At 43.4% G+C, this 16,120-nt stretch overlaps 1 long non-coding RNA gene across 4 annotated transcripts in view; it reads left to right on the top strand.

The window, feature by feature from the left end:
- Positions 1-2,303: 2,303 nt before the first annotated feature.
- The window catches only part of LOC119175476 (uncharacterized), a 28,947-nt gene continuing 15,130 nt past the window's right edge, over positions 2,304-16,120 (top strand). For 2 of the 4 annotated variants that reach the window (XR_012885443.1, XR_012885441.1), the window contains exon 1: positions 2,304-15,584. This is a non-coding gene — a long non-coding RNA (uncharacterized LOC119175476). The other 2 variants (XR_012885444.1, XR_012885442.1) reach the window with 2 other exon arrangements.

Genomic DNA, 16,120 nt, shown 5'->3' with positions numbered 1-16,120 from the left:
CGTGATCTTCAACTGCTTTTGACACTTTGTGAAAGTACTCTCGGGGTGTATCTCATCGACTTTCTTACCATAATAAACTTGGATAAATATGGTGCTTCCACATCTGCTAGCTGTTTAGAGAGCTTTAATGGCAATTGTTGCGTATTCGATCGGATGAATACACGAAAAGGACAGAGTGAACAGAAAAATCTTTTCATTCTGTCTTTTTCCTGTGTTCATCTAATGAAATGCTTAAGAATTCCCATCGAAGTTATGCACCAACTCTCGCCCAACAAAAAAGTTATAAAATATTTGAAGAGCATTGGCTATGATCCCTTGAAGATTTATTTGTTGAAGTTAAAACTTTGAATGCTTCATCAAACATGGAAATCGACCACTGTCACCTACATGAGGCACACGGAGAACATCATGTGGTGATGCCACCATTTGCTGTCATCATGTAACAGGCCGGTTAAATTCACCATGTCACTATGACATCACTTGATGACATCATTTCATGGTCAACTATGAGCTAGTCACAAAAGCAGGGCTAAAAAATGTTATATAGGTGCAGAAAGCTTTCAGAGGGCAGCGTGAGACGATCAGTACATCATTTAAGAAGAAAATACGACGATGTATGATTTGATAAAGTCGGAGACTTGTACATCTAAGATTTTGCAGGAATATACAGTAGTGGGCATCTTGACAGTTAGAAATTACAAACACCTGATTATGCTGTAGAATTCTGCACCTGAATTAATAATTGCATAAAGCTGGACTTGCAGCATCTCTGTTAGGTCTCTTTTGCGAGGAAATGGAAACAATAGATTATTGCTTTTATACGGTCACCGACATTCTTACATAAAAGGAAAAGATACCTTGTCGATTCTCTTGAGAAGCCAGGTTTGGAAATTAAAGTGGCCGTAATACAAACTTAGTTTTATGCCTAAACCCCAGTGCTATGAAAAACTCTGCGCCGTTCTCCTAAACCATCCATAACGCATGTGACGTCAGTTCCTAATTTTTTTATTTTGCGTCCGCCATGGCTATTGTTCTAGTATAATGCCTATAATGTAAGAATTTTCTAGGCACTATAGTTTTAATACACTTTAGCTACAGCGAACTACTCTAGTCATAGTCGAATCCTCTAAAAAAATGCCGGCGACCATGGAGGAAGGAAAAATATAGGAGAGGCCATGACGTCATATTCGTGCAGCTGCCGCATCTCAAACACCCGCGCTACCTCCTAGTGGAAAAGTAAATAACACTTCGCGATTTCCGGCGAGGAGCCGCCGCGGCAGCCTTGGAAGCGGCGCTGGTGGAGTGGAAGCTGGTAGGTGTTCTCTGCCGTGAGCGAGTCAAATAACGAGTAATGCTTCTTTTGCGTGTTTTTAGAAAAGCTGTGCGATGCCCAGCTGTAGTGTATACTCGGTGCGAATCACGTGCACCGCCGGATGCACCTGGTGGCACACGTATGTTCGCTTCACTGTTGATCAATAATGCATGGTATTTGCATGCAGAGCTCTCAGCTGTACGCTCCGTTTGTTCTTACTCATTGTGTCAACTGAGAACACACGCGAACTTTCGTTTTTAGTGTTGTAGGCATCCTGTCGCGTTTGTAAAAGTTGTGTCGTTGATACGGAAGGACAATGAACTTTTCTAAAATGAATGTTTATGTATAGTACGGTGTGCGCTCGCTGCGTGTTGGTTGCGCACGAATTACACACTTTACGTGCACGATCGCGCATACAATACAGCGGTGCCTTCTTACCGACGTGAAATACGTCAAGCACTAGGCTGGCATTGCACGGAATAGCTACGAAGCAAGCTCTAAAAATCGTGCATTGCCACATTGACAACACATACGAGCAAAAAACTGTTAATCGGCCCGTAGATCTGGAAATCTGGCTAAAAAAAAAAAAAGGCCTCATGGCGAGTGGAACGCGTAAGTCACTACCGAGTGAGTTAGAACACGATGATGCAGGGGCTGGGTGATTTTCATTACGACACGTAACGGTGCTCTCTGTGCTGTAGCACAAATACACTCAACGAAGTATTTCAGCACGCCGCTCTCGGGCCTGCCACGCGCGAACAGTTTCGGAAAGGTGTGCTCGCAACATTTTACTGCATGAAAACCATACAGTACGCGTTAAGTTTACGCCGGGGCTATAAGTCCGCGCAGAAGCGAACCGGCGCTAACAGCATGCCGCGGAGCGTCCGCTGTTTTGTTTGCCTCATATATTTGACGTCACTTCCGCCGCATTTTTTTGCAATGCACAGGAATAGGATTGGGCCTCCGTCCTTCCTTCGTAGTTTTCCTTCCTACAGTGGCTAGAATAGAAAAGTGTGATGAGCGGCAAGCGGCGTCTACGGAGCGCACTGAAAACCTCTAAGAAGGAGCCACGTAGGGGCGCGCGCAGTCGTTTATGGATTCAAGGTCGTGCGAGGTTGTTCAAGGTTGGTTGGTGCAGACGCAGCGCTCAACGAGAGATAAGTTTTTTTTTCATTTCTTTGTGTTTGTGAACAGCATTATTATTTTTCTCTCCTAATCAATAATTAGCGTTGCGAGTATTGTAGGTGTGGGACACGGGCAACGTTGTAGTGACGTTGACAACGTGAACGGGTAGGCGGCTGTTTTGAAGAAGTTCGGGGCGCCAGGTTAGTTGTTTAACAGCTAGAGCCGAACACGAAGGGGACCTAGTGAGAGGCTACTAGCGATATTGAACACGTGTGTGTGCGGTGTAGGTGGCAGCTTCAAACAGTTGTTGAGGCAGGAGAGTTAACGGAAGCGGCTGGATAGCGGGATTAGGCTTAAACGTAGGGCTGTCGGGCGCTCGGTCCGGTGATCGGGCGGGCGATGGCTAAGGAGGCCAGGAAAACCACGAGCGAGAGTAAGCTGGTGCAATGCGAAGAATGCAAGCGCTGGTGCTCTTAGATGAGACAGAATTCTCGAGCTTGGCCGACGCGCAGAAGGCGAGCTTCGTGTGCAGGCTGTGCGAGGCACTGAAGGCGGCTGTGCAGCGCATGAAGGCTCGAGGGGCTTCAGGGGGAGCTTAGGGTGGAACGGGAGCAGAGGATAGAACTCCAAAAACAGCTCGGAGCGTCGCGTGAGTGGGAGGAGGCTACCGCCAGCCTATTAGAGCAAATGAAGGGTGACCTTCGAAAAGAACGGGAAGGGCGGACCGAGCTCGAGCAGCGGGTAAAGGAGCTGATGGCGCTTTGCCCCGGCCCCGAGCGGTGTGACACGGAAGGCATGGGTAGCGGAGAAAGTGACAGGCGGGAAGGGACAGGTGAGAAGGGAGGTCAGGGGGCCGCAGTGTCTGGCCACAGCAAGGAGACCCCGAGAACATACAGCTAGATGGCGCGACAGTCTTCGAGCAGGGCAGGAACACAGGACAAACGGCAGAGAGAGAAACAGGTGAAGCAAACAGGGGCGCCATCACAAACAGGAAGCCAGCGATTGGAGTGTAGAAGGGCACTGATGGTGGGGGACTCTTATGTGGCCAGGGTTAGGGATGGCGTCTTCAAGACAGTGAAGGAAGATGGGAGAGTGAGGGTGGAGGCCCAGTCAGGGAAGGGCATGGTGGATGCACTGGCCAAAGCTCAGGAGGTTGTAGAGGATAGCATGGAGGGCGAGAATCTCGTCATTATTCATGCTGGGCTCAATGATGTGTTGAAGGGCGAGGATCAGAACCTTCAAAGACAGTTTTAAAGGATGGGATGTGTAAGCTCCGAGAGGCCTCTGGGAGTGTGCATGTCACCATATGCACAGTCCCAGAGGTCTGGGGGCAGTCTCGTAAGACTGAAGGAGGGTAGTGGAGGCCAACGGTGTGATTAAGGGTATGAGCTGGCAACTCTGATACAGCGTAATGGAGGTGAACCAAGACGTGTACGAGCCCGGCGCTCGCCCCTTTGCACAGGATGGCATTCACCACAGTGGTGCGACGGGCAGGAGGGTTGGTAATAGGATGGGTCGTCAAGCCACAGCTTTTTTAGGGGAACCTAGAGCTCGCAGGCCAACAGTGTAGCCGAAGATGGTTCTAATGGGGCACAAATATTTGAGCCACACGGAGTCCGTGGGAGAAGAAATCGACGTTAGCACAAGGGCCGAGCTAAGTCAAACATAGGCTATATTACCATGCAGGGTGGCAGGAATAGGTTAAAATGGGAAGAGATAGAAGAGCAGTTGAGGCAGGAGGAACTGATGGTATATGGGGTTGTGGAGACACATCTTCGGGACATGGAGCAACCACCTTGCAATCCGGACTATGTATGGGAATATTGTAATAGAACAGAAGGCAGCAGAAAGGGGGGTGGTATTGGGGCATTCATTCATAAAAGTACAGACTGGCAAAGGGTCAAGCAGGAGTACAAGGAACATTTATGGCTAAAAGGGAAAGTGGCAGGGCAAATGACACTTTTTGGTTTGGTGCACTTGTGGACGGGAGCAAAGGCCAAAGAGGAAAACCAGGTAATGGTGGAGTGTATATCAAAGGATATTGAGGAATCAGGAGGAGAGTGCGAGATAATTATACTAAGAGATATAAATGCGCTCATAGTAGATATAGATGGGAATACTCACTCAACAGGCAAAATGATCATGGATATGTGTGAAAGGCATGATTTGATCATTTGCAACAGTACTGAGAAGTGTGAAGGGCAAATAACATGGGAGGTAGGAAGGCTGCAGTCCACGATAGATTACGCACTGATGTCACATAGAATGTATGATAAGCTCAGGATGATGCACATAGATGAAGGTGGCTCCAGAAGTCTGGGTATTGATCACAAACATATCAAGCTAAGTTTTGGAAGAGCAGCGAAAGTCGGAAAGAGACAAGATGAGCAACTACAGGAAAATTTTCATTCATAAAGGCAAATAGAAATTGCTACTAAACAAATTGAGAAAACAATCACTGAGGATAATACAACAGTGTGGACATACACAAATCTAATTAGACTGTTTGGGCTAGAACTTGCTAAGGCACGTGACAAGTCACCCTGGAAAAGAAGACACAAGCCCAAGAGCTGGTGGGATGAGGAAGTTAAGAGAGCCATAGCAAAACGCCAGGAAGCCTCTAGGGAACACAGACATGCTAAGCAGCGAGGTGAACCGACAGATGAGGTTGAAAGAAAATGGGACATCTTTCTAAGCTCTAGAAGAGAAGCATCCTTCCTGATCAGTGAAAAGATTAGAAGAAAGGGTGCTCAGTGGCTGGCAGAAGTACATAAAAAGGACAGAAAGGCAGCTGCGAAATTTCGAAACCATCTAAACTCTCTAAGAAATGAAACAAAACTAGAGCAGAGGTTTATAACTACAGGTCAAGGTGCTAGGCTAGAAGGGGACGAAGCTATTGAGTATGTAAGAACAAGGGTGAAAAAAAAAATTCCAACTAAAAAGTGCTTTATGCACCATAATAGACCAGGATGAATTAAGTGGCGCAATGGCTTCATTTTCACGAGAGTGGGAAAGGGCTGAGAAGAGGGTTCCAAGTAGTACATCAACACGTCCAGATGGCATTCCAATTATGCTGATAAAGACATTAGGTTCGAAGTCTAAGGGGGCTTTGAGAGAGGCTGTGAGCCAAATAATAATCGATGGTGAAGTTCCCGATGGATGGAAACTTAGCAGGATGTGCATGATCTATAAAGGAAAGGGGGACAAAGCTGACATAAACAACTACTGTCCTATAACAGTGACATCAGTGGTCTACAGGCTGGCAATGCAGATTATAAAGGAAAGGTTGCAGGCATTGATAGAGAATGAGGGGGGGCTGGGGGAACTGCAGAATGGGTTTCGGAAACACAGGAGGTTGAAAGACAATCTGTCCTCACTGACGCAGTGCATCGAAATAGCAGAAAAGGAACACAGGCCGCTGTGGCTAACATTATTGGATATAAAGGGAGCGTACGATAGCGTGGTTCAAGAGGAATTGTGGGGAATACTGGACATAATAGACGTGGAAGATGTAGTCACTAATCTTTTAAAGGATAATAAAGGTAACAAGGTAGTTATAAAGTGGGAAAAACAGGTATCGAAGCCTACAGAGGTGAAACGGGGGCTTAGGCAGTGGTGTCCTCTGTCACCCTTGTTATTCATGATGTACCTACAAGGATTGGAGGCCAAATTAGAGGGAAGTGGACTTGGCTTCAACCTCTCTTTCGTCAAACAAGGAAAACTTCTTGATCAGGTGCTACCAGCATTGATGCACGCAGATGGTATAGTGCTAATGGCCAACAACAAGGAAGATTTGCAGAGATTGATGGACATCTGCGGCAATAAGGGAGATAGATTAGATTTCAGATTCAGTAAGGAAAAATCAGCAGTCATGATTTTTAATGATAATGAAGGTAGTTAGCTTAGATTACAGGAGGTCACACTAGAGATAACAGATAAATACAAATATTTGGGCGTATGGATAAGCAATGGAACCGAGTACCTAAGGGAACACGAAATATACATGACGACTAAAGGTAATGGGAATGCAGCAGTCATGAAAAATAGGGCACTGTGGAATTAAAATAGGTATGATATTGTGAGAGGAATGTGGAAAGGGGTCATGGTTCCTGGTCTGACGTTTGGCAATGCGGTCTTGTGCATGAGATCAGAAAATCAAGCAAGATTAGAAATTAAGCAACATGGAATAGGTAGGCTTGCTTTAGGAGCTCACGGGAATACACCAAATCAGGGAGTACAAGGTGATATGGGATGAACATCATTTGAGGGCAGGGAAGCTAGCAGCAAGATAAAATTTGAGAAGCGATTGAGAGAAATGAAGGAGGAGCGTTGGGCTAGGAAGGTTTTCAGCTACTTGTACATGAAGAATGTCGATACAAAATGGATGAAGCGAACCAGGAAGTTGACTGGTAAATACTTAGAAAACAGCAGGGGGCCAAACCAAAAAAAAAATTTCGGTTAAGTAGAAAGTGAAGCAAGCTGAGACCGATATGTGGAGAATTGGCATGATTAAGAAGTCCACACTAGAGATCTATCGAACTTTTAAGCAGGAAATTGCCAAGGAAAGAATCTATGATAATACTCGGTGTAGTTCTCTATTGTTTGAGGCCAGAACGGGAGTAATGCGAACCAAGACATATCGAGCCAGATACGAAGGGGTAGACGCGGTATGCAGTGCATGTGGAAAAGAGGAGGCAACTGCCGAACACTTGACATTGTTCTGTAAAGGGCTTGACCCTATAGTTCAGGATGACGGCGCAGAGTTTTTCAAAGAACTGGGGTTTAGTGACAGGGAGGGCAAAATAGACTTTAAGCGGGTAGAATTAACTAGAAGGTTATCTGACTGGTGGCTAAAGTCAAGGCACAAGTGAAAATTAAACCCTTCACTGCAAACTGCCAGTCCTCAACTTTACTACTTAAAGGGAAAAAGAAGACATAAATCTAGTTTTTGGTTCATTAGGTATTACGGCTAGGTGGCGTTAGCCGCCGCCTGATCTAAAGACACACTGTACTGACAACACCATTGTCACATGGGTTCTTGTTTGCTATGTATTACCCTTTCATATCGCAATTAGATGACGGCTGCACCGTATTTGATCCGATTAGTTTGGGCAGTTAGCGGTGACTAATACTGGTGTCACTCGAATACTTTTGATCGAGATCAACAGGTCTGTCGCTGCTGCGCCGGATCGAGTTTGGCGCAGACGCCCTAGCTGATTGCAATCAAAAATGCCCGTGTGACACCGGTAATCGCACGTGCGATTGCTATAACACTTTCTGTGCGCTCTTGTGGTCTTTAGCTTCTTGGCTGCTGGTTGCGTCAGTAGACGTGCATGCAAGAAAAACAGTTTACTATATATACAAAGCTAATCTATCAATATTATGCAGAAAAGGTGCATCATACTGGGTAGCTAGGTCTGTAATAATGGGACGTCCGCAAATAAACACATGTACACAGAAGGACTGAAATCTGGACCAGGTGGTGACAGTACCATAACATATTTTAACACAGCACATGACTATGCGGGCACAAGAGCTATTTATCCCTTCTCTAGTGTCCGTGTAGTCCTGCCCTGTGTTCAAGCACATGTATGTGTTCGGTGTTGCTAAATCAAGAATCACGTGGAAAATTGAAGGACTTTTCATTCTTTGCGAAGTACAATATCATTTTGGGTCTTATTACTAGTTTTCCTGTGTGTTATTTTTTTTGATCAAAAGGATGTCATGTTTACTTCACTATCAGATTAGCACATTTGTACCAGCTTAGTAGTCAGTGCACGATACAAGCATTTGGTCTTTGTTTGTGCTTGTGTGAAATATTAAATAGCATCAAGTTACATTTCTAGGCTCCTCTATATTTTAAATAACTTCATTTCTTCGGATAGGCACAATGATGAAGTAGTATGGTTCATGTATTGAACGAAATTTCTCAAAATTTTTTTAGCCTTGTACAAGACAGTTAGGGATAAGAGTTAATGGAGAGTACCTTAGTAACCTTTGCTTCGCCGATGACATTGCATTGCTGAGTAACTCAGGGGACGAATTGCAACTCATGATTACGGAGTTAGACAAGGAGAGCAGAAAGGTGGGTCTTAAAATGAATCTGCAGAAAACGAAAGTAACGTACCACAAAGTCGAAAAAAAGCAGTGCTTCGAGATAGGTAATAGTGCACTTCAAGTTGTAAAAGACTATGTCTACTTAGGGCAGGTAATAACCATGGAGCTGAACCACGAGATTGAAGTAACCAGAAGAATAAGAACGGGATGGAGCACATTTGGCAAGCACTCTCAAATCATGACAGGTAGATTGTCACTATCCCTGAAGAGGAAGGTATATAACAGCTGTATCTTGCCGGTACTTAGCTACGGAGCAGAAACCTGGAAACTTACAAACAGGGTTCAGCTTAAATTGAGGACGACGTAACGAGCAATGGAAAGAAAAATGGTAGGGGTAACCTTAAAAGACAAGAGAGCAGAGTGGATTAAGGAACAAACTGGGGTTAAGGATATTACAGCTGAAATCAAGAAGAAGAAATGGACATGGGCCGGGCATGTAGCGCGTAGACAGGATAACTGCTGGTCGTTAAGGGTAACTAACTGGATTCCCAGAGAAGGCAAGCGGGTTAGGGGGAGACAGAAGGTTAGGTGGGCAGATGAGATTAAGAAGTTTGCAGGTATAAATTGGCAGCAGCAAGCACAGGACCGGGTTAACTGGCGGAACATGGCCTTTGTCCTGCAGTGGACGTAGTCAGGCTGATGATGATGATGATGATGAAGACAAGTCCACTTGTCAAAACCTTGTCTCGAGCACCCACTTCTATTTACAAAATTTTCATGGCTCCCCAATGTGTAATTTTTACAAATAAATACTAATAAAACTCTATCTAGCAAAACCATCTTACGAAGTTTCTAATCTAACGAAGAATTTCCATTCCCCAGCAAAAATCTGTAGAATTTAATGTTGTCTTCAGACCAATTTAAAGTTTTTTTAAAACGACTAGGTAAAAAAGCAGTGACTTTTTAAATAATTTTGCTGCAGCAGATTTGAGAATGCGCTCTGATACTACCACATTGTAGCATTTATGTGCCTTCGCTTTACTTTTATGGAGCTGCATGCCGTATGCCTGTGCAGAAGAACGATGGTTGCAGCCTTTGGTAGTGCTCTTACGTTCAAGACGGTGGCAGAGGTGACAGGAGTTGCTTTTGTTATTTCATGGCTTATGCGACAGAAGGCACTGATCACTCCTAGCCTTTTTCTACCTTTTTCTAGCTTGGAATGCTCGCACAATCACTGCATTCATTCTCTTTGTCATTGCATATCGGTAACTTGTCATAGCCTCATGTTTCCCTGGTGTGCATCACCAAGACACGGTGTCCCTCTTCAATGTCAAATTTGCCCCTTCGGATTTTTAAGACACAAAGGTCACGCTAGAAGTACTCTTTGCTATTCTAATAGGTACATGTTCTTATAGAAGCCATAAAGATATAGCTGTTTTTAATGACAAAATAATGAGAAAAGGGGTCTAAGGGAGCTCAAAGTTTCGACAGTTTATTCATCATATCCTGCATCGAAAATTATAGGCACACATGTGTGGAGTAAGCTAGGCTCACATTGAGAGCACACTAACTATTCACAATCTATGAACTTGTTCTCTACCTACCAGAAAGACAAAGTATCACTGATACCTAATGAAACTCGTGATTTTATACAGAATGCATCCATGCATCCTCGAGTAGTTCTGTCCCTGCTTCTGCCAATAATCCGAACATTATCCAGGTACGGCTCACACTTATGAGAATCGCAATGCGTCAGCAAATGTGCCCCATCTTTATCTTTTAACGAAAGCTCATGTTTCTGTGTATGCTCATTCACGCATATTCTTGCCCGGCTAACATTCATCTTTTGCTGTAGGATAGTGGAAATTCATAAACGACCTTGTTGACACATTTTGTGTATGATTGGTGTGCCTCTAACCGTACCCACCTTTGCTGCTTCCATCAGATAGTATACATGAGAAAGCTGAGATGATTTTCGTGGCACAGAAAAAAGAATCGGCATGCCATGCCTGTTTGCACCATTTTTAGATCGTGTGCAGCTCGGTGCATACACGGTACAACCTCAGGGCTCGCAGTTCTGTGCTCTTTCTCTACTTTAGTACCGTGGTGTACAGAGTTTCCTAAAATTAACTAGAGGGGACTCTGGCGCTGCAATTGTTCAGCGACTATGGGAATGATGGGTAGTACACACATTTTATTTGCCTAGTGTTCGTACTTGCGCGCGGCGAATCGTACTTACGGCTTCGTTTATTACTGCTTCGGTGTTGTTTTGAAACAACGATTAAATCCTTTTGAACTTTGTGACCCGATTTGGAAAGGTAAGTCTAAAAGAATGAGATGGTGAAGCGCAACTGCTGAACATTTGCTAATATTTGTTTCGTAAGAAAGCAGCTCCAAGCCACACAAACACACACGGAGCCAAAAGCTGGCCAGAAGTACGAATATTAGACAAATGTGTGTACTACCCATCATTCCCATGCTCGCTGAAGCGCCGTGTGTTGCAGCTCCCATAGACACTAGCGCCAGAGTTCCCTCTAATGTATATTAGAAAACTCTATGCCGTGGTGTTCTCTCTTGATAGTCTGGTGGAGCAACTCGGCTGCAGCATTAAGGAGCTTGCGAAGGAAACCAACCTCAGAAAACTTGTCCAATTGGTTTTGAAAAGTCTTCTGCATAACGTGTGAGCACGACCCTCACATGCATACTCTGGGCATTGTTCAGCTATGGCCCTTTTCACAGTTTTGGAATGCGTCAACTTGTATGAAATTTTTCAGCACACCTAGACAAAAAAGCCAACAGCCTTGACGACTCTGCAAGGTAATGCGCTAAGCCAAAAACTGCAAAAAGCCACAAGCCTTCAACTCATGTGTAAACACCAATCCCTTTTCAGTCTGCGAAAGCCTGCTAGAACATTGTTAACTATGGCCTAATATGTGACTGGTTAGTTGCTTTAAAATAATAAAAGAATTATCATCATATGTAAGAACTTCCAAAACCTCCCAGTTATTAAAATGTTGGTGGAACGTAATAAAAGCGGTTACGGTCAAACACAAGAAATTGCTCAACACAGGAGCAACATAAGAGCCTATAAAAATGCCTCATCTTTGAATAGGAAATTGCTAATGAAGTTGACTTTTACATAACACTTGAGAAGGGCCATAAAAGCTTATACTGCCATGCCCGCAGCATTCCTGAAGGCTACCACACCACTCTTGTCTGTGCAACTTCTTATGTAGAAAAACAATTCACCGTGCAGGACAGAATAAAATACGTCCTCAACATCAACCAAAAACAAGTACCCATCGAAGGATTCTTTGAAGAAAGTGGATGATGCATGGGAAATTCTTAGTTTAAAATGGGTCTCTCATGACAACCGAGTTTAGCGGCTTCATTAAATACTGACTAATCATGTTCTGCCAGATACCTCAGTCACTCACAATTGTCCTGAAACACCCGGCTTATGCATCTTGGCCGTAGAAAACACAGAAAGGGTGTTCTTTTTGCTAGCAGCAGTATGTAATAGACTCTGCTAGTTGTGCAAGTTCCAAGTCCTTACTCAGAGCCATTGCCTTGCTTTTCGAAACTTTTGTTTTGATGACTTTTAACTTGACAAAGTTCATGTAGACTGCATGTCTTGCCTTGAAGTTGCACAAATCTACATCCATTGCTATGGAGCCACTACTTTTATTCACTTGAAATGGGCACTAATTGTTGAACTTGAAGAATGACAACACCCACCAACGTATCCTCTTGACGAAGAGGGTTTTTCTCCTGTTCTTGCTAGAGCTTAGACATTGTCTTGTAAGTGATAGTCTCTAACTGCAACATCTACTTTTGCCGCAACTCGTGGGTGCAATGCCAGTAATTAGTGAGCCAGCAACAGAGGTTCGTGGCTAAATTTTGGGCCTTTATTGAGTACGTAGTGTACACTTTCTGCAATGTGAACATTTCCCAGCCCAGTGAAGCCTTCCCAGGTTGTGCGAGCAGGCTTCTTCAGTATGAAACAGCGGGCATGCTTCATCTTCAGGTTCCAGCTTGCCTCAGTGATGTGGGGTGCTGAACGCTTGGCATCGCAAAACTTCTTCAGTGCCAGCCACTCCATGTCCAAACTGAAGCAAAGTACACGAGGCAGGTAAAGAAAGCACACCTGCTGCCTCAAATTATGATTTCATATACTTTCGTAACATGACCAAATAAAGGTGTAACTTCCCCAAAAAGAGCACTCACTTCTTGTAGAACATGGCCTTTCGGGGAAGTCATGCCTTCATTTGGTTGTAGTAACAAGTATGTAAAATTTTAAAATCCGAATTGGGGTGGCAGGCGCGCTTATTTTTTCACCTCCTTCATGCAATGTGCTTTAGTTTGAAACTGGAGTGGTTGGTGCTAAAGAAGTTTTGCAATGCCAACCGTATCATACTTGACCAGGCACAATAACAAGTGCCTAGTCAGGCATGTGTTATCAGTCGAAACGTGTCATCTCTCAGAATTCACGTGCTGGAAGCGCTTGATGAACCATGCATCTATGGTTAAACAGGCACACCTTTCAACATGGTCACTCTTGTGCAAAGCAGCCCAGCATGTCTATTAGGTCACGCGTGCTCCTGGGCACACCACGTCGGAGCCCACAACTTCTGCAAGGTACCACGAATCAAGCCTGGCTGCAGATGCACTATACAGTGTCGGGGACATGACTGTACATGGTTCTGATAAATGTTCCAGATATGTTTAAACGTTGCTAGAAACCTGTCGAGAAGCAGTTGGTAGTAGTACAACTACAATACGTAAACAGTAGCACTGCGATGGGAGTTGAATAACCTGTTATTATTGCAACCAACCTGCGATGTGCAACAGCTCGATAACACATGCTCTTCTTGTACATCAGCCTTTTTTATGTCCAATTCTATACAAAGGCTTCCCCCAGTTACCTACAAGTTTCTCAACCCTGTTCAAGCTTAATCGATCTTATGCGTGCAAATCCCATCTAGCCTTCTGCCTTTCTCAGCTATTTTTCCCATGTTTTCATAGCCACACAATCTCTCTAACTGGTCACTTTTCTCTCCCTCACATTACTTGACCTGCCCAGGTCCATCTTTTATTTTCTTAATGTCAGCTAGAATGTCATCTAGCCCTGTTCTCTATCGAGCTTTGCTTTTTTAATATCTCTATGTTATGCTAACCATTTTCTGTTTCTATTTTGCACAGTTCTTGGTCTGTTCTGGACTTTTTTTTTTCTTCTTTTTTTTTTACTATCAATCAAGTTTCTGCACCCTATGTTAGTACTCGCAGCATACAATAGTTGACCATTTTCTGTTTTAGGGACAGTTGTAAATTGCCTTTTATGATTTGGGAATGTCTGCCATTAAAGCTTTAGCCCATCTATGTTGTTTGGGGAATTTCCTTTTCATGAGTAGTGTGTCCTGTGAATATATGACTTAAATACATATATATTGTAAGGATTCTAGTGTGCCGTTGCAAACTCTCGCTCTCTTGTTTGGCCTCCTAACATTATATTCTTGTTTTTCACTTATTTATCTGTAACCCTACTTGAACACTTTCTCGGTTTAGACCCTCAGTTCATTGTAGTTCAACGGCAGCACTGCTGAAAAGCAAAATGTCGTACTTAAAGCGTAAGTACCGAGATATTCTTTGTAAGTGTTTATTCGTATTTCTTATCAATATGGTGGCTCAAATACTTCTGCTAAGCATGCTTTAAATATTGCTCAAATTTCGTCTCCTTGCCAGATCCACTTCACGAATAAAATTTTTCTGCTCTGCGAGAGCTCCTCTCCCATAAAGGGACTTTTCTAGTCGCCCCTCAAGACCTTAATAAATTTCATTGTCTGTCTGTCTGTGTGTCTGCTGTGGACTCTCTCTAGATGTTGGCTAGGATATTCATGCATGCATTATGCACTAACTACTCTAAGACTGCTAGTATCTCTACCGAGTCGAATGCCTTTTATTAGTCTCTGCAAGCTACGTAAATGGATGTGTTCCGTTTCCCAGATTTTTCAATTTGACAGCGCATGACTATAATCCACAGTGGGACATCTGTTGATCTGTGTATAATTCTTCAAATCTTTCATCTCTTTTTTCTGTATTTGTTTGGTATTCGCATTTTTACAGTTCAGTTGTACATTTGATTCGGCAGTACGTGAGGCATTGTGCAGAAAGTGTCACAAACTTGTTAAACACGAGATCTCCATCTTTGATCGGGTCAACAATTTCGCTGCATAATTTTTCGTTTGTCATGTTTTGTAGGGCTCTATTTCATTCTCTCAGGGTAGGTTATCCAAGGAGATTCGTTCCTGGTTAAGCTTATGATTTTACGTTTCTAACTTTGTTTATATTTACTCATGGAGTTTAAGTGCTTTGCTGAACTTTGGCTTCTTTCTCTGTTAGCTGGCTTATTCTTGAGCTGTAGTAAAAGTCTTCTGCCACCTTACTATAGATGTTGAGGCTGCTGATCATGTTACTCTATAATAATAATAATAATAATAATAATAATAATAATAATAATAATAATAATAATAATAATAATAATAATAATAATAATAATAATAATAATAATAATAATAACAATAATAACAATAATAATAATAATAACAATAATAATAATAATAATAATAATAATAATAATAATAATGTGTCATTTTTGTGTGCCTTGAAGTTTCACATTCAATTTTGGCGGGCCTACAGATGATGATGACTATGGAATTCAAGCATATAAAAAGATCGTTGAAATAAAAGACTAAAAACGAAAATGTATTGCCCTTGCCCTTCTAAAAACGAAAATGTATTAAGCACGAATTGCCGGTCATCGCTGCTGTATTTTAGGTAATAGCTGCGTTGAATTTTGCTCGCAACAACTTAGGCTTACGTTGGCTCGTTGGCACTGCATTTGTTTCCTGTGAGGAAATGTGAGGAAAAGGTGTCATGGCGGCTTCCGGTTTTGTCGTTAGACCAGCGCGAAGTTCAAGCTACGTGTTTATTTGCGGCAAGCACTCTTTCTCGCGATAAATCTACTCTTGAGTGACGACAGTGATGAACACAGGTGTTCACAGCTTCATAGTGCACCTCGTGTCAAGGACGGGTGAGCTGTCAACCTCTAACTAATCTCCGGGTGAACGCGCTTTTGCCCCTTTAATTTCGTGGCAGTTATGGTAATACCGCTCTGTGTTTATGTACCACAATTCGAAAACGTTCTCGCTGCGCAAGTTGCTCGGTTTGTACAGCAACCCGATGAGATTATTTAAAGGCTAATACAGATCTTTACGATAAAAGCAAGACCTTAATTGTTTACCGTACTTCCGCCGTACGTGTTGCGTATTTCTCTTGTTGCGATACGTGTACGCATGATGTCCATTTATTGTGTGTGTAATTTAAACACGTTGCTGGTTTTAGGATCACGTGTAGCTCTTCTGCTGTGCCCGATCTGCAGCGGGAGCGTTTCAACAAGGTTAAATCGGCTGCGCTGACACTGAGTGACGGACGAGTCAGCTGCTCAGTGCTGCATAACAAATTAAGGTGATACGCCACAGTTGGCCCACTTTTCAAATTGTTGTGCTATTTGAATTAATGAACCACCAAAAAAAAAATGCATATGAGCGTGTCGCGGGGGGGGGGGGG

This window comes from Rhipicephalus microplus, chromosome 8, assembly GCF_043290135.1.
Source record: "Rhipicephalus microplus isolate Deutch F79 chromosome 8, USDA_Rmic, whole genome shotgun sequence".
In the NCBI taxonomy this organism is placed as follows: Eukaryota; Metazoa; Arthropoda; class Arachnida; order Ixodida; family Ixodidae; genus Rhipicephalus; species Rhipicephalus microplus.
Note: the sequence above shows the minus strand (reverse complement) of the source record. Positions and strands in the feature narration are given on the sequence as shown.